Source organism: Mauremys mutica, chromosome 1 (genome assembly GCF_020497125.1).
Source record: "Mauremys mutica isolate MM-2020 ecotype Southern chromosome 1, ASM2049712v1, whole genome shotgun sequence".
In the NCBI taxonomy this organism is placed as follows: Eukaryota; Metazoa; Chordata; order Testudines; family Geoemydidae; genus Mauremys; species Mauremys mutica.
Window position 1 is genome coordinate 368,590,512 of NC_059072.1, and position 19,873 is coordinate 368,610,384.

The 19,873-nt window shown below is 45.7% G+C and overlaps 1 pseudogene; it reads left to right on the forward strand.

Moving 5' to 3' along the window:
• Positions 1-255: 255 nt before the first annotated feature.
• Positions 256-1,224, forward strand: LOC123362964 (annotated as a pseudogene).
• Positions 1,225-19,873: the final 18,649 nt, after the last annotated feature.

The following is a 19,873-nucleotide window of genomic DNA, read 5'->3' on the forward strand; positions in this document are numbered from 1 at the left end:
GTCATTTGTTCAAAATTCATTTATCTGAATAAGGAAAATGTCATTTTTCTGTGTGTGAAGAATGACCAATCTGCTTTACCCACGAGAACAGTCTTCATTACTACATGCAGTGTCTCATATTAATATTGTCTTTGCAGGCATTTCTACTGTGACCATCACCCTAGAACCTGGGTACATAAAGGAAGTCAGGAGAACATACGGTACATGCAGGAGACACCGTTCTGCCTCAGAGTTTGAAACTTTCTACTCTACTCAATGTCAGATTCCAACAAAACTGACTTCACCAACCCCTCCACCTTCATCCTGCTGGGTGTTCCTGGACTGGAGGCTGCCCACATCTGGATCTCCATTCCCTTCTGCACCATGTACGCCATAGCCATCTTGGGGAACTTCACCATCCTGTTCATTGTGAAGATAGAGCCGAGCCTCCATGGGCCCATGTACTATTTCCTCTGCATGCTGGCCATCACCGACCTGGTCCTGTCTAAGTCCATCCTGCCCAAAATGCTGAGCATCTTCTGGTTCAATTCCAGGGAGATCACATTCAGTGCCTGCCTCACCTAGCTGTATGTCTTTCACTCCTTCTCTTTGATAGAGACAGGGATCTTTGCGGCCATGGCTTTCGATCGCTATGTGGCCATTTGTGATCCCCTGAGACATGCAACCACACTGAAAAACCCAGTGGTGGCTAAGATCAGCCTGGCCGTGGTGCTGCGTGGCAGCATGCTCATATTACCGTACCCCTTGCTGTTGAGGCAGTGGCCATATTGCAGGAACAACATCATCCCTCAGCCGTATTGTGCCCACGTGGCCGTGGTGAAGTTGGCATGTGCTGACATCCGTGTCAATAGTTACTACGGCCTCTTTGTGCTATTCTGTGTGATGGGTCTGGATGTCATTTTTATTATTTTGTCCTATACCCAAATCCTCAGGGCCATCTTCTGCCTCCCCACAAAGGATGCTCGTCTCAAGACTTTTGGGACCTGCATCTCCCACCTATGTTCCATCTTAGTCTTTTACATCCCAGGTCTCTTCTTCTCTCTCTATTACCGGTTTCAACAGAATGTGCCCCTGCATTTCCATGTTCTCATTGCCACTGTGTACCCCTTGCTGCCCCACATGCTAAACCCCATCATCTACGGGGTGAGGACTAAGCAGATCCAGGACAGGCTGCTCCAGCTCTTTACTCATAAAGGGACCTACAGTTTTATCCTGATCCTCTGACACGCTGACCGACCCTGTGAAGAGCTATCTGGTGACATGGTGCTGTGCCCTCTTCCCTGAATCACTTACTAGGCAGTCAGAGAGACATTAAACCCTTTCCTGATCATACTGTGCATTGTCAGCTTTGGAATCAGTCTGGGTACAACTCATTAACACATAGGGTTTCCACCTTTAATTTTTGGTAACTGAACCCCTGAGGCTCCTGCACCCTCTCTACTATTCCCTCAAGCCTCTGCCTCTTGCCCCACCTATTCCCTCAAAATTCTGCTCACTTAAGAACATAAGAACATAAGAACGGCCATACTGGTTCAGACCTCCAGGAAATTATCCAGTTCTCTTTTAAATCCTGCTGTAGTCCCAGCCTTCACAACCTCCTCAGGCAAGGAGTTCCACGGGTTGACTGTACACAGTGTGAAGAATGAACAGGAGTACTTGTGGCACCTTAGAGACTAACAAATTTATTTTAGCATGAGCTTTCTTTTTTATTTGTTTTAAACCTGCTGCCCATTAGTTTCATTTGGTGGCCCTTAGTTCTTATATTATGGAAAAAAATAACTTTTCCTTATTCAGTTTCTCCACACCACTCATGATTTTATTTACCTCTTATCTGTAATCCTCTGAACATTTTCTAATTCCAGAATATTTTTTTTGAGATGAGAAGACCACAGTGTTCACAATGTGGGCGCACTATGGATTTATATAAGGGCAATAAGATGTTCTCTGTCTTATTCTCTATCCCCTTTTTAATGATTCCTAACATCCTGTTTGCTTTTTTGACTGCTGCTGCACACTGAGTGGACGTGTTCAGAGAACTATCCACGATGACTCCAAGATCTCTTTCCTGATTAGTTGTAGCTAAATTAGCCCCATCATGTTGTATGTATAGTAGGGGTTATTTTTCCATCCCCTCTCTCCCCAGCTGGGCTCACTCTGCAGTGGGGCTGGGAAGGAGCTTGCAGTGAGTGCAGTGAGGACCCAGCTCTGGGGCCCACAGGCCACGCAGCAGCAGAGAGGGAAGCCAGGGAGCCCCACACAAATAGCTGAAGATTCGGAGCAGAGCTGTGAGGCAGGCAGGTAAGAGTGTGCACCATTCAGCTTGTGAGCCCTGATCCTCACCTACCAATTCCTGAGGGCAGGGTGTGTGAGATTCTGTGGCCTGCGTTGTGCAGGAGGTCGGACTAGATGATCATAACGGTCCTTTCTGACCTTAAAGTCTATGAGTCTATGTGTTACTGAAAGATGCTGTGAAGTTGAAAACATGCACAGCTAGCTTTTGGGGCACAACAATGAAGAGGCTACACAGTGATAGTGGCCCTTCAGAAAAGACAATGGACAAAGTGTTTCATCCAGAATTTGAGTTATGGCTGCTATGACTCAGTAGGGCATGCACAGTCACGTGACCAGACCACAGGAAATGAACTCCATTTTGGTATCTGTATTTTTCCACAAACTGGGCTGGGAACTTAGCTTGGAACAGAGGGTGAACACCATGTGAAAGACTATAAAAATGGGGAGTGCCCTCATCACTTGTCTTCACTCCCCTCACAAGAGAACAGCTGGACATTCAGGAGAAACAAGAATTAAACTGGGGGAACTGCTGATCCCAGGCTAAAGGGATTTCTAGGTGGTTAATGGAAGCTTGGTGAACTGCTTCTATCATCAGTGAGGGTGAGATATTGCTAATTCAAACCCTATCTGTCTAGTATATGAGGCTCAGTTAGATTTTTTGGTTATTTGCTAAGTAATATGCTTTGATCTGTTTGCTATCACTTATAATAACTTAAAACCAATCGTTCTGTCATTAATAAACTTGTTTTATCATTTATCCTAACCTGACTTTTGAGTGAGGTGTCTGGGAAAATCTCAGCTTGATAAAAAAGGCTATTGCATATCTTCCCCACGTCGAGGGGACGGGGAAGCAAACTGGATTAATGAACTTGAACAGTTCTGATCTCTGTGCAGGGCAAGATAGTATAATTCGGTGTTTCTGCTGCAGCAGGGGTGCAAGGCTAAGGAGCTGGGAAATTGTCTGGTGCTCCACTGTAAATTGATAAGTGGCTTAGGTAAAGCATTCAGGTAACTTGCTTGGGCGTGTGATGCCACCTGCTGTGGGGTTGGGTGACAGCAGGCCCTAGGGAGGCGGGCTGTGTATCATCAGCAGAGCCGCATGAGAAAGGCCAACCCAGCTGAAGTGTTAGGAGGCTAAGCGGTTCCAATGTCTCCCAGACTTAACCCTGCACGACAACCTGTCACAACCATTTCTATCTAGTAAAGGCCTATACCACGCTCAGGATTTCCTTTCTTTCTAATATACTTGAAAATCTTCTTCTTTTCCATAACCTGCTAGCCATGGATTTGTCTCTGGTGTCTTTTGCTGTCCTTATCCATTTTCGATACTTCATAACTTCTCATTTCTATCAATTGCTATCCTCTTCCCCTGCTTTAGAGGCACTGATGGATGGTCTCCTCCTGTCAATGGATGGGGGGCAGACACCCATACTCAGCCTTCTGGATCTCTTTGCATTGTTTGAACCTGTTGGCAATGAGATACTGCTGTCTCACTTAGCAGGCAGCCGGAGTCCAGAGGGATGCACTAAATTGATCTAAATCCTTGACAGAATGTACCCAAGTAGTGGTAAAAGGAAACTGCACTTCCAGCACTAGGGCACATTCTGGTGGAGTCCCACAGGAACAATTCTCTCTCTGGGGCTTTTCAGCATCTCCATTAATCTGCTATGGGAACTGGTCACACAACACAGACTCTAACAACAGCAATATTCAGGTAAAACTGAGCTCCTCCGATCCTTCCCACATGACTACACTTCTATCACTAAAGCCAGTCATTTCTTGGACAAAATAGCTGTCTGAAACTAAAGCCAAGCAAGACAGAGGTGAGGATAAGTCCTTCAATGGCTGTTAGCCAGGATGAGCAGGGATGATGTCCATAGCCTCTGTTTGCCGGAAACTGGCAGTGGGTGAGCAAGGGTGGATCACTTGATGATTCCCTGTTCTATTCATTCCCTCTGGGGCACCTGGCACTGGCCACTGTCGGCAGACAGGACACTGGGCTGGATGCACCTTTGGGCTGATCCAGTATGACCATTCTTACTTTCTTATGTTCACTGAGGTATGGAATGGCATGTTGGTGTTGTATTGTGTTTACCTGGATATGGGTAGCTCTTGTGATATCTAAAGTAGAGGAATTGCATTAACAAGCTGTAACCAGGGTTCCATGGGGGGCCACACTGAAATTATTCAGTTAGGGGAAACTGCAAAAATAAGGTTGACAATCCCCCAAATGGACAGTTCTTCCTTTACCAATCCAGTAACAAAACAGCTTTCACAGCGTTTACTGGTTACACAGAAGACAAAACACAGTTCCCTCAAAGCCACCCAGCCTTGGGATCCACCCAGACAGCCAAGTCAAGTATGATGATGATCATATAAAATCCTGTTCATCATATAAAACATCACATAATCAAGTTCTGGCTGTCCCAAAGGGTCAGTCACATCACCTCCCTGGTCAGTGACTATTTCAGATCTTACCCGAATACACGCTACTAGCCAATTCTTATTAACTAAACTAAGATGTATTTAAAAATAACAGTGACAGAGTATTGGTGAAAAGCTCATTATACATACAGACGTGTATAGAGTTCATAAGTCAGTTTATAGTAGAGCTGATGGGCTTCAGAGCTGGAGAGAGTTCTTCCAGAATTAGTCCAGAGATTATAGTTCAGTGTCTAAGTATTCAGTATCAGGGTGGTCCAGGGAGTAACTGTACGCCACAGTGTTGTGACTCAAGCTTTCCCACACGAAGCGTAAGGAGATTAAGCTGTCTGGTCTGTGCTCACCCGTAGGAGTTGAGCAGGGCTGTGACAGCAAGTCTGGAGCTGCTACAGGGATGCTACGGGACTGTGAGTGGAAGGGGAGTGGGGCTGGGCGGGGAGGTGTCCACAAGATGGTCTCACCCAAATGTGGCTCTTCTGCCTTCAGTATCTCCCTGAGTGCTCTGGTTCCTGGCCTGATCCAGCCACATTCCCCAAAGGAAATGTTTCCTGTCCCAGGTAGTGTTGGTTTGGGATCAAGGAGAGGATTTCTTTCTCCTTGGATAGTGCTCCCCACAATAGTAGAGGTGGGAGTCCCTTTTCTTGTGTTTTTGAAGGGCCTTTTCTAGTGTGATTTGAAGAGCAGTGGCTGGGAGCTCTGGGCCTATTTAAATCACAGAGTTTTAACTTCAGCTGTGTACGCTCCGGTACTGGCAGACCAAGCTTCAGTGACACGCGGGCTCTCTGACCAGCACCTGAATGAGGAGGCTACAGTTAAGGGAGCCCTCAGTTCCTCAGGCATGTACTCCCAAAATTATACCATCTTGTGCTGTACATCGTAAACTCATAACATTCACCTCCTACCTCAACATGGAGAGGAATATGCAACAGCCTCTGCCCCTGAGTTATGATTCCCACACACCTCACTCCAACTCACTGGTTTAGATATAGTAAAACAAGTTTATTAATGCCAAAAGATCGATTTTAAGTAATTACAAGTGATAGCAAACAGATCAAAGCAGATTATCTAGCAAATAATAAACCCAACAAACTAAGCTTAATACACTAAAAGGATTGGATGTGAATAGCAGATTCTCACCCCAAGAGATGATACAGGCAGGCAGGAGATCCTTAGGAGAAACTGCACTTTGTTTACAGCTGCGAATCCCCAAGAAATCCCTTTAGCCTGGATCCAGCACTTCCCCCAGTTCAGTCTGTTCCTCAGGTTTTTCCAGAGTCCTCTTGTGTGGGCACTGAAGAACCGTGGATGATGTCACTCTCTCCCCTTTATGGCTTTTGCATATGGCAGGAACCCTTTGTTTTAATGATTGGTTCCCACAACAGTTAGTGGAAAAACACTGACAATCCAAGATGGAGCCTAGAAACATGTGGTCTCATCACATGTGCTTGTGGAGACATAGGAACTATCACACACAGGCTGTTTGCAGCATGCACAGGAAGGCTCCTCAGGTGGGAGAAAAGCTTCTGCTAAGGCCTAGGGTTATTTTCCTAATGGTTCCTTGACTTGAATGGGCCAGCGATCCAAACTGAAAGCATCTTGCCTAGTAGGCTTTACCCAGGTGTAACTGCATTTGAAATATAGATACATAGTCACCTCATCAGCCCAACACAGTGGCATTTAATTTCAGAAAAGGGATCTATGCGAAAATGAGGAGGTTAGTTAAAGAGACGTTAAAAGGTACATTGACTAGAGTGAAATCCATGCAAGCTGCATGGACACTTTTCAAAGACACCATAATAGAAGCCCATCTTAAATGTATACCCAAAATTAAAAAAAAAACACAGTTAAAGAACTAAAAAAGATCCCCTGTGGCTTAACAACGATGTAAAAGAAGCAGTGAGAGATAAAAAGGCATCTTTAAAAAAGCGGAAGTCAAATCCTAGTGAGTTAAATAGAAAGGAGCATAAACACTGCCAAAATAAGTGTAATAATGTAATTAGAAAAGCCTAAAAGAAGTTTGAAGAACAGCTAGCCAAAAACTGCTAAGGTAAAAACAAAAACATTGTTAAACAACCAATGGGGCCCACGGACGATCAAGAGCGCTTAAGATGATAAATTAATTGCGGAGAAACTAAACACATTCTTTGCTTCAGTCTTCATGGCTGAGGACGTTAGGGAGATTTCCAAATCTGAGTCTTACTTTGTAGGTGACAAATCTGAGGAACTGTTACCGATTAAAGTGTCACTAGAGAAGGTTTTGTAATTAATTAATAAACGTCACAGTAACAAGCCACCGGGACCAGATGGCATTCTCCCAAGAGTTCTGAGACAACTCAAATGTGAAGTTGCAGAACTAGTAACTATGGTTTGTAACCTGTTCTTTAAATCGGCTTCTGTACCCAGTGACTGGAAGAAAGCTAATGTAACGCCAATATTTAAAAAGGGCTCTAGATGTGATCCTGGCAATTACAGACCAGTAAGTCTAACGTCAGTACCAGCAAATTAGTTGAAAGTATAGTAAAGAATAAAATTGTCAGACACATAGAAGAACAGACATTGTTGGGCAAAAGTCAACATGGTTTCTGAAAAGGGAAATTGTGTCTTACTGAACTAATAGAGCTCTTTGATCGGGTCATCAAACATGTGGACATGGGGGATCCAGCGGACATAGTGTACTTAGATTTCCAGAAAGCCTTTGACAAGGTCCCTCACCAAAGGCTCTTACGTAAATTAAGTTGTCATGGGATAAGAGGTAATAATTGGAGATATACCAATCTCCTAGAACTGGAAGGGACCTTGAAAGGTCACCTAGTCCAGCCCCCTGCCTTCACTAGCAGGACCAATTTTTGCCCCAGATCCCTAAGTGGCCTCCTCAAGGATTGAACTCACAACCCTGGGTTTAGCAGGCCAATGCTCAAACCACTGAGCTATCCCTCCCCCCAAGGGAAGAATAGGAAAGGAAAGATCCTTTCATGGATTGGGAACTGCTTAAAAGACACAGAACAAAGGGTAGGAATCAATGGTAATTTTTTCAGAATGGAGAGGGGTAATTAGTGGTGTTCCCCAAGGGTCAGTCCTGGGACCAAACCTATTGAACTTATTCATAAATGTTGTGGAGAAAGGGGTAAACAGTGAGGTGGCAAAGTCTGCAGACAATACTAAACTAATTAAGATACTGAAGACCAAAGCAGACTGTGAAGAACTTCAAAAAGATCTCACAAAACTAAGTGATTAGGCAACAAAATGGCAAATGAAGTTTAATGTGGATAAATGTAAAGTAATGCACATTGGAAAAAAATAACCCCTACTATACATACAATATGAAGGGGGCTAATTTAGCTACAACTAAGCAGGAAAGAGATCTTGGAGTCATCGTGGATAGTTCTCTGAACACGTCAATGCAGTGTGCAGCGTCAGTCAAAAAAGCAAACAGGATGTTAGGAATCATTAAAAAAGGGATAGAGACTAAGACAGAGAATATCTTATTGCCCTTATATAAATCCATGGTACGCCCACATCTAGAATACTGTGGACAGATGTGGTCTCCTCATCTCTAAAAAGATATACTGGCACTAGAAAAGGTTCAGAGAAGGGCAACTAAAATGATTAGGGGTTTGGAGAGGTCCCATATGAGGAAAGATTAAAGAGGCCAGGAGTCTTCAGTTTGGAAAAGAAGAGACTAAGGTGGGGGTGATATAACAGTGTTTAAAGGAGAACTAGATAAATTCCTGGAGATTAAGTCCATTAATGGCTGTTAGCCAAGATGGGTAAGGAATGGTGTCCCTGGCCTCTGTTTGTCAGAGGGTGGAGATGGATGGCGGGAAAGAGATCACTTGATCATTGCCTGTTCACTCTCTCTGGGGCACGTGACATTGGTCACTGTCGGTAGACAGGATATTGGGCTGGATGGACCTTTGGTCTGACCCAGTACGGCCATTCTTATGTGTTCTTATGTTATTCATAACTTGACATACAAAAATGATACATATATACAAAAGGATAATCATATTGAGCAAACCATAACCTTTCCAATTACACCTTGCATGACTGATCTTGCATAAAATACATTACAAATGTGTCACAATCATATCATATGACTGTGGAGAATATGTGGAGCAGTTTCACACACTCCTCCCTACGTGAGGAGATGTTGCCTTCAGCTACAGCACAGAAGCTGGTCTCAACCACCCCCATCCCTGGAAGCATGCAGCTATTCCCTGCAGCAGAACAATCAAGGAGAATTACTCCGAGTACTTCATCCATTGTTGGGACTTTCCCCTTAGCCTCTGGGGTTCCAGCAGATCACTCCTTCTTACTGCAGGCAGACATATTAACAGCCTGAGCTCCATGGAAGAAATCACTGAATCATAAAATTATAGGACAGGGAGACATCTTGGGAGGTCATCAAGTCCAGTCCCCTGCACTCACGTAGAACATCCCTGACAGCTATTTGACTTACCTGCTCTTAAAAGTCTCCAGTGATGGAGATTCCACAACCTCCTTAGGCAATTTATTCCAGAGTTTAACCACCCTGACAGTTAGGAAGTTTTCCCTAATGTCCAACCTAAAGCTCCCCTACTGCAAGCCCACTGCTTCTTGTCCTATCATCAGAGGTTAAGGAGAACAATTTATCTCCCTCCTCCTTGTAACAACCTATTAGGTACTTGAAAACTGTTATTATGTCCCCTCTGAGTCTTATCTTCTCCAGAATAAACAAACTCAGTTCTTTCAATCTTCCCTCCTAAGCCGTGTTTTCTAGACATTTAAGCATCTTTGTTGCTATTCTCAGGACTTCCTTCAATTCATTCACAACTTTCCTGGACTATTACGCTCAGAACTGGACACTATACTCCAGTTGAAGCCAAATCAGCACGGAGTAGAGGGGAAGAATTACTTCTCGTATCCTGCTTACAGAATTCCTACTAATACATCGCAGAATGACGTTTGCATTTTTTGCAACAGTTACACCGTTGACTCATATTTACCTTGTGCTCCACTATGACCCTAGATCCCTTCCCGCAGTGCTCCTTCCTAGGCAGTCCTTTCCCATTCTGTATGTGTGCATCTGATTGTTCCTTCCTATGGAGTACTTTGTATTTGCCTTATTGAATTTCATCCTATTTACCGCAGATCATTTTTCCAGTTTGTCCAGATCATTTTGAATTTTCATCCTATCCAACAAAGCATTGCCAACCCCTCCCAGTTTGGTATCATCCGCAAACTTTATAAGTGTACTCTCTATGCCGTTATCTAAATTGTTGATGAAGACATTGAAAAGAACCAGACCCAGAACTGATCCCTTTGGAACCCCACTCGTTATGCCTTTCCAGCCTAGAATCATCTAGTCCAATCCCCTGCTTAAAGCAGGACTAACACCAACTAAATCATCCCAGCCAGATGTTTGTGAAGCCTGACCTGAAAAAGACTGATAAGGAAGGAGATTCCACCACCTCCCTCGGGAACCCATTCCAGTGCTTCACCACCCTCCTAGTTAAATAGTGTTTCCTAATATCCAACCAAGACCTCCCCTCTGCAGGCACTCGTAGGAGCTCGTCAAACTTGGGCATGGGGTAGGCATCAAATACAGTGATGGCATTGAGCTTTCAATGGTCCACAAAGAACCGGATCGACCCATCCTTCTTGGGGACCAGCACCACTGGCGAGGCCCAAGGGCTGGCGGACGGCTGGATCACCTCCAAGGCCATCATGTCCCTGACCTCCCTTTCTAGGTCCTGAGCAGGTTTCCCGGTGACCCGAAAAGGGGAGCATTTTATAGGGGAGTGTGACCCGGTATCCACCCGGTGGACAGTCAAATTAGTGCGCCCAGGCTGGTTGGAAAACAGCTGTCGGTACAGATGCAGCACCCCTCTGATCTCAGCCTGCTGGGCCAGGGTCAGCTGATCAAAGACGGGAATTGTCTCCAGGGGGGAACCAGCTTTTGGTCCAGGGAATAGATCCACTAAAGCAGGGGTCCCCAACCTTTTCAGGACCAGGGACCGGTCATGCCTGCGGAGGAAGCGCTCGTCCCGCGGCTCGGGTAGACCTCCTGCAGGCACGCCTGCGGGAGGTCCACTGGGTCGGTTCGCGGCCCGGTTTGTAAGAGGCCGCGGACCACTACCGGGCCGCGGACCGGGGGTTGGGGACCCCTGCTCCTCCCAGTGTCCAGACACGGCCAACACCACATTCCCCCTGTCATAGTATGGCTTTATCATATTCACATGGTAGACCCGTCGGTGGTACGCCCAGCTCGACAGCTCCACCACATAGTTTACCTCATTTAGTTGCTTGATAACCTTGAAGGGCCCTTCCCAGGCAGCCTGGAGTTTGTTTTTCCTCCCGGGGATGAGAACCATCACTTGATCCCCGGTGGCTAAGGCACGGGCCCGCACCATGCGGTCGTACCAGACCTTCTGCTTCCTCTGGGCTCGGGCCAGATTCCCCTTGGCCAGGCCCATGAACTCGGCAAGTCTTTCCCAGAAGCTCAGGACATACTCCACCACTGACTCTCCATTGGGAGCAGCCTTCCCCTCCCATTCGTCTCTCATCAGGTCCAGGGGCCCCCTTACTCGCCTTCCATATAACAGTTCGAAAGGCGAAAGCCCAGTAGATTCCTGGGGTACGTCCCTGTACGCGAACAGCAGGTGAGGTAAGTACTCGTCCCAGCCCCGTGAGTGCTGGTGCATAAATGTTTTTAGCATCATCTTTAGCATCCCGTTGAACCTCTCCACCATCCTGTTGGACTGGGGGTGATACGCTGAGGCCCAGTTGTGCCGGACCCCACATTTCTCCCATAGGGACTGGAGCAGGGTCGACATGAAGTTGGACCTCTGGTCCGTTAAGACTTCCTTGGAGAACCCCACTCGGCTGAAAATGGTCAGCAGCGCATCTGCCACGGTGTCTGCTTCAATACAGGACAAGGACACCGCCTCGGGGTAGCGAGTAGCGAAATCTACCACCACCAGAATGTATTTCTTCCCTGACCGGGTCGCCTTGCTGAGGGGTCCCATTATGTCCATAGCCACCTTCTGGAAAGGTTCTTCTATGATGGGCAAAGGCCTCAAAGCTGCTTTCCCCTTGTCCTGGGCCTTCCCCACCCTCTGGCAGGGGTCACAGGATTGGCAAAACTGTCGGACATGGATAAAGACCCCAGGCCAGTAAAAGTTCTGTAGAACCCTCTGCCTGGTGCACCGGATTCCCTGGTGCTCTGCGAGGGGGATGTCATGGGCCAGGTACAGGAGCTTGTGGCAAAACTTCTGGGGAACCACCAGCTGCCTCCTGATCCCCCATGACTCTACTTCCCCTGGGGGAGCCCATTCTCAGTACAGGAACCCCTTCTCCCACAGGAACCTCTCCTTGCAACCTCTCCTCATGGTCTGTACCGCACTGAGGTCAGCCAGGACCCTTGGCCTCCTCGAGGAGGGATCTTTCTGCAACTCGGCCTCGAACTCAGCATCTGGGACAGGGATGGGGACCTCGTCTCTTGCGCTGGCTGGGTCTGAGGCCACAGCCTCTCTGAGCCGTGTCCCTGGGCATTCCCTCCCCTCCAGGTTAGGGTTCTGCACCTCAGGCAGAGTACCTTCCCTGTTGTCAGGGCACAGGGCCCTGCGCCGACTCTGATTATGGGTCACGACCAGGGCACCCCGGGCGTTGCTTGGCCAGACCTCCAGGTCCCCCCCTCTCGGCCAGACTCCTCCACCCCTGGGACCACTTGCTGCAATCCCCCGGGGGACCCTGTTACTGCAAAGTCCTTCTCACTGGGCACACACTCCCAGGGGTTAATCACCCCTACAATCGCCCCTTCATTTTACTGCTCCCCAGTCACTTATTGCAGGAAGCGCCGTCCAGGGAGTGCAGTAGATCCCACCGCTAACACCAGTTGTCAAGGAGTGTGGGGGAGTCAGGCCCTGCTGCCCTCTTCCTGAGACTCAGAGTGACTCTCAGCCAGCCAGTAAAACAGAAGGTATATAGAACAACAGGAACACAGGCTACAGCAGAGCTTGTGGGCAGAGCCAGGACCCCTCAATCTGGTCCTTCTGGGGGTGCAGGGAGCTTAGTTCCCAGCTTGGGATTCTCTGCACTGCACCCCCCAACCCCAAACCGAAGATGACCCAACCCTCTCCACTCGGCTCTCTGCCTTTGTCCAGCTTCCCGGGCAAAGGTGTTGACCTCCTCTCCCCCCTGCCTCGCACAGGTTACAGGCTCAGGTATTGTCCCTCACCTAAAGTCCTCCCTGGCTCTCCCAACCCCCACACAGACAGTCCCTACTCCATTACAGTCTCCCCCACATTAAATCACTGGCCTGATCTATTAGGGGTTCTCAGACAATTCCCTCAGACACTCCAGTTTTCCAAAATAACCAGGAGTACTTGTGGCACCTTAAAGACTAACAAATTTATTTTAGCATGCTAAAATAAATTTGTTAGTCTTTAAGGTGCCACAAGTACTCCTGGTTTTTTTGCGGATACAGACTAACACGGCTGCTACTCTGAATCCAGTTTTCCAGTATCACCACCAGCGCCACACCTTGTGGGGATGAATGGTTTTGAAAACCATTACCCCAGTAAAAGAAAAAAAAAGTTTGTCCTGATCCCGGTGGACCAAGTCCCAGACCCAGGTCAATATATAATTCAGATTTCACCAACAAATCACGCTGTTGCCAGTCCTTTAGAATCTAATGTCTAAAGATAAGAACATAAGAAAGGCCGTACCGGGTCAGACCAAAGCTCCATCTAGCCCAGTATCTGTCTACCGACAGTGGCCAATGCCAGGTGCCCCTGAGGGAGTGAACCTAACAGGCAATGATCAAGTGATCTCTCTCCTGCCATCCATCTCCATCCTCTGACGAACAGAGGCTAGGAACACCATTCTTACCCATCCTGGCTAATAGCCATTTATGGACTTAGCCACCATGAATGTATCCAGTTCCCTTTTAAACATTGTTATAGTCCTAGCCTTCACAACCTCCTCAGGCAAGGAGTTCCACAAGTTGACTGTGCGCTGCATGAAGAAGAACTTCCTTTTATTTGTTTTAAACCTGCTGCCTATTAATTTCATTTGGTGACCCCTAGTTCTTGTATTATGGGAATAAGTAAATAACTTTTCCTTAGCCACTTTCTCAACATCACTCATGATTTTATATACCTCTATCATGTCCCCCCTTAGTCTTCTCTTTTCCAGACTGAAGAGTCCTAGCCTCTTTAATCTTTCCTCATATGGGACCCTCTCTAAACCCCTAATCATTTTAGTTGCCGTTTTCTGAACCTTTTCTAGTGCTAGAATATCTTTTTTGAGGTGAGGAGACCACATCTGTACACAGTATTCGAGATGTGGGCGTACCATGGATTTATATAAGGGCAATACTATATTCTCCGTCTTATTCTCTATCCCCTTTTTAATGATTCCTAACATCCTGTTTGCTTTTTTGACCGCCTCTGCACACTGCATGGACATCTTCAGAGAACTATCCACGATGACTCCAAGATCTTTTTCCTGACTCGTTGTAGCTAAATTAGCCCCCATAATGTTGTATGTATAGTTGGGGTTATTTTTTCCAATGTGCATTACTTTACATTTATCCACATTAAATTTCATTTGCCATTTTGTTGCCCAATCACTTAGTTTTGTGAGATCTTTTTGAAGTTCTTCACAATCTGCTTTGGTCTTAACTATCTTGAGCAGTTTATTATCATATTCAAACTTTGCCACCTCACAGTTTACCCCTTTCTCCAGATCATTTATGAATAAATTGAATAGGATTGGTCCTAGGACTGACCCTTGGGGAACACCACTAGTTACCCCTCTCCATTCTGAGAATTTACCATTAATTCCTACCCTTTGTTCCCTGTCCTTTAACCAGTTCTCAATCCATGAAAGGACCTTTCCTTTTATCCCATGACAGCTTAATTTACGTAAGAGCCTTTGGTGAGGGACCTTGTCAAAGGCTTTCTGGAAATCTAAGTACACTATGTCCACCGGATCCCCCTTGTCCACATGTTTGTTGACCCCTTCAAAGAACTCTAATAGATTAGTAAGACACGATTTCCCTTTACAGAAACCATGTTGATTATTGCTCAACAGTTTATGTTTTTCTATGTGTCTGACAATTTTATTCTTTACTATTGTTTCAACTAATTTGCCCGGTACCGACGTTAGACTTACCGGTCTGTAATTGCTGGGATCACCGCTAGAGCCCTTTTTAAATATTGGCGTTACATTAGCTAACTTCCAGTCATTGGGTACCGCAGCCGATTTAAAGGACAGGTTACAAACCTTAGTTAATAGTTCCGCAACTTCACATTTGAGTTCTTTCAGAACTCTTGGGTGAATGCCATCTGGTCCCGGTGACTTGTTAATCTTGAGTTTATCAATTAATTCCAAAACCTCCTCTAGTGATACTTCAATCTGTGACAGTTCCTCAGATTTGTCACCTAAAAAAGCCAGCTCAGGTTTGGGAATCTCCAAAACATCCTCAGCCGTGAAGACTGAAGCAAAGAATCCATTTACTTTCTCCGCAATGACTTTATTATCTTTAAGCGCTCCTTTTGTATTTTCATCGTCAAGGGGCCCCACTGGTTGTTTAGCAGGCTTCCTGCTTCTGATGTACTTAAAAAACATTTTGTTATTACCTTTGGAGTTTTTGGCTAGCCGTTCTTCAAACTCCTCTTTGGCTTTTCTTATTACACTCTTGCACTTAAGTTGGCAGTGTTTGTGCTCCTTTCTATTTGCCTCACTAGGATTTGACTTCCACTTTTTAAAGGAAGTCTTTTTATCTCTCACTGCTTCTTTTACATGGTTGTCAAGCCACGGTGGCTCTTTTTTAGTTCTTTTACTGTTTTTCTTAATTTGGGGTATACATTGAAGTTGGGCCTATATTATGGTGTCTTTAAAAAGTGCCCACGCAACTTGCAGGGATTTCACTTTAGTCACTGTACCTTTTAACTTTTGTCTAACTAACCCCCTCATTTTTGTATAGTTCCCCCTTTTGAAATTAAAGGCCACAGTGTTGGGCAGTTGAGATGTTCTTCCCACCACAGGGATGTTGAATGCCATTGTATTATGGTCACTATTTCCAAGCGGTCCTGCTATAGTTACCTCTTGGACCAGCTCCTGCGCTCCACTCAGGATTAAATGTAGAGTCGCCTCTCCCCTTGTGGGTTCCCGTACCAGCTGCTCCATGAAGCAGTCATTTAAAGTATCGAGAAATTTTATCTCTGCATTTCGTCCTGAAGTGAAATGTTCCCAGTCAATATGGGGATAATTGAAATCCCCCACTATTATTGGGTTCTTAATTTTGATAGCCTCTCTAATTTCCCTTAGCATTTCATCATCACTATTACTGTCCTGGTCAGGTGGACTTATTCATAAAAAGTAAGAAATATAGATGAGAGTTAAAATAGGTTAAATGGAAATAAATACACACAACAATTGCAAAGTTCTTAGTTCAGGCTTGTTTCAGGCTTGATGGGATTACTGCTGATTTAAACCAATCAAGTCTCTGGAGTACCAACATCTCATCTTGGATGGGTCCTTCAGTCCTTTGTTCAGAGCTTCAACTTGTAGTAAAGTTTCTCCAGAGGACAGAAGCAGAATAGAAGACAAAATGGATGGGTTTCAAGGGCTTTTTATATCCTCTGCCAGGTGGAAGGACGCCTTTGTTCTTACTGTGGAAAATCACTGCAGCAAGATGGAGTTTGGAGTCACATGAGCAAGTCACATGTCCATGCATGACTCAGTTTGCAGGTAGAGCAGCCATTGTTCACATGCTACCTTGAACGTTCCCAGGAACACTCCTCAGATGTGGATTGGAGTCTCACAAGGTCCAATGTCAGTTAAGTGTTTCTTGACTGGGCACTTATCCTGAATAGTCCTTGTGACGGAGCGATTCTGGTGGGACCCAACTGAGAGTGCCAAATCAGGACCAATTGCTTAAACAGGGCAGTCACAGCCCTAGGCTGGGGTTTTTCCACCTCTAAGGCAAACCAAACCAGCCAGACAAAAAGGACTTTGGTCTCACCCCACTGGCTAACCACAAGTCACACAAGCAATTTCCTTAGACACTCCAGTCTCCCAGCATCACCACCAGTGCACTCGTCCTGGGGATGAATGGTTATGAAAACCAACACCCCAATAAAAGAAAAAGGTAATCTCGATCCCAAAGGACCAAGCCCCAGACCCAGGTCAATATACACATCAAATCTTACCCACAAATCATGCTGTTGCCAATCCTTTAGAATCTAAAGGTTTATTTACAAAGGGAAAAAGGTAGAAATGAGAGGTAGAATTGGTTAAATGGAATCAATTACATACAGTAATGGCAAAGTTCTTAGTTCAGGCTTGCAGCAGTGCTGGAGTAAACTGCAGGTTCAAATCAAGTCTCTGGAACATCCCCCACTGGGATGGGTCGTTCAGTCCTTTGTGCAGAGCTTCAGTTTGTAGCAAAGTCCCTCCAGAGGTCAGAAGCAGGATTGAAGACAAGATGGTGATGACGCATCAGCCTTATATAGACTTTTCCAGGTGTAAGAATCTCTTTGTCCTCACTGTGGAAAATTACAGCAAAATGGAGTCTGCAGTCACATGGATAAGTCTCTGCATACTTTGCTGAGTCACAAGGCGTGTCTGCCTTCTCTCCATGGGTTAATTGTGTAGCTGATGGTCCTTAATGGGCCATCAAGCCAGCTAGGCAGGGCTAACACCAGCTTGTCTGGGATATTTCCCAGAAGCAGAGCATAATACAAAATACAGCACAGAGCCAATACTTATAACTTCAACTACAAAATGATACACAGACATACAGACAGCATAATCATAACCAGCAACCCAGAACCTGGTCTTAGACACCTTATATGACCCCCTTTACTTAAGATTTGGTGCCACTACAGGACCTTGGTTGCAACCCATGTTCTATATGGTCCCAATTTATATCAATAACGTCACAGTCCTTTCTCAAGGAGCTGACCAAATGCTTCACTCATGCTACTCAGAATCAAACACATTGGGATACAAGTACATAGCCAATATTCATAACTTCAGATACAAACATGATACACACTTACAGACAGCATAATCCTAACCAGCAAATTACACCCTTTCCACAGACACCTCCTTTGTAGAAAATTTGGGGTAACTATGAGATCTTGGTTGCAACAATGGTCTATACAGTCACAGTTCCTGTCAATGACGTCACACAGGGGCTGTTTCTCCTGTGTGCGCGAAGGGTCCAGCACAATGGGCCCAGAACTTCAGCGGGACCTCTGGAGGCTTCCACACAAATAATGACAATAAATAATAAACACAATAATCCACACAAGCAAGGGCCTAGCTCCCACCACCCTTCATTGCCTTTAGCTACAGATTAGGTCAATCCATGCTTGGCAGCTACAGAGTGTTAGTCACTTGAATACAGGAAGAAATGTCCCTCTGTTCAACTCAGAGAGGAGAATGTGCTCAGTCCATAACAGTGTTTAAAACCCAGGTGCTCTCCACAGTCATCTGTCTCCAGATCTATCTGTTTATTATCTACCCCTTCATCCTGGTTATTGATAAGGTATCAGACCCTATGGAGATCCACGACTATGGCCTAATTTTTTTTCCTAATCAACTATAATTTTTACATATATACAAATGCACAGAGCAGCCAATTCCTCTCTGACTCAGCACAGAGCCCAAGAGTTCTCATCTCCCTTTGGGAAGGTCCCTTAATGACTGTTTACTCCTAAAGCTGGATAATTAGCACAGAAGCACAGACTGGCTGGTCTCCAGCCTGTTTGCATCCAGATGCTGCTTCTCCCCTAGAGGCTGAGTGAACCCCACTGAGACTGCACAAAGCTATATTATAAATGATGCTCACACCTGTGTCGGCTCTCGGCATAGGACGCTGCTGCAGATGCTATGGGTCACGGCTACCTGAGGGGGATTTCCAGGGAGGACACTTTCATCTCAGCATTCACAGGTACCATCTCTTGCTGAGGAGCTCACCTTTTTGACAAACTTAGTGCAACGTGGGCATGATGGGATAGACAGTAAGTTTGAGGTACTTTCTGCCCTGCATAGCCAGTAAACATCCCAGGGCTCTTGCCACAGTGGATGAGTTTGCTCCAGTATTTTCTGCGCACACCTGTCTGCCCCAGCTGATGGCTTCCTACCCAAGGTGAATGCATGTTTTCCAGCAGCCCAATGGATCCTCCAGAAGAAAAGTATTAGTTGATGTATAATACAAAGGACGAATTTTGGAGCCCTGGCCTATAGTTTCCTCAGGCTCCACTGTGGCAAAACTCTTCTTGGAACAAGAAGTGAGTAAAGACCTTAAGAGCCCGCTGTGTGTTAATGTATGGAGACTGTCACCTCCTCCTCTTGCATTTCAGGGCTCTGGCCGATAATGTCCAATAATGTCTGTGGCAAGAAGTTACACAGGCCAATTGTGGATTATGTAAACGTTTACCTTTCATCAGTGTCACATGTTCAGACTTTAAAGGGAATTGAATTGTCACAGCAAATAGAAATGCCTGGTCTGCTTTCTTTATCAATAGATTCATAGAGTTTAAGGTGAGAAGGGACCATTAGATCATCCAGTCTGACCTCCTATATAATACAGGCCATTAACTTTCACCAAGGTACCCCTATATTAAGCCGCTTGACTTGTTTGTCACAGAGGCCTGGTCCACAGTAGGATTTTACATTGTAGAATCATAGAGCCCCAGAGTCAGAAGGGACCAAATTATTAGCTAGTCTGACCCCTTGCTAAGAAACAGGATGTGTTCTGTCTAAACCTTTCCCAGACAGATGGCTGTCCTGCCTCATTCTGAAAACTTCCAGCAAAGGCGCTTCCACAACCTTCTGAGTCTTCTGTTCCATTGTCCTACATTTCATACATTTAGGAAGTTTTTCCTGAGATTTCATCTAAATCTGCTCTGCTGTAGTTTAAACCCATTGCCTCTTGTCCTGCCCTTTCTGGCAAGAGAGAACAACTCTCTACCACCTTTTTTATGGCAGCCTTTGAAGTATTTGAGGACCGTTATCATGTCCCTCCTTAATCTCCACTTTTCCAAACTAAACGTATCTTTCAGCTTTCGCCTATGGGTCGTACACCATCCCTTGGAACATCTTCATCCCTTGCCGCTGGATCCAGTTTCCCTACATCTTT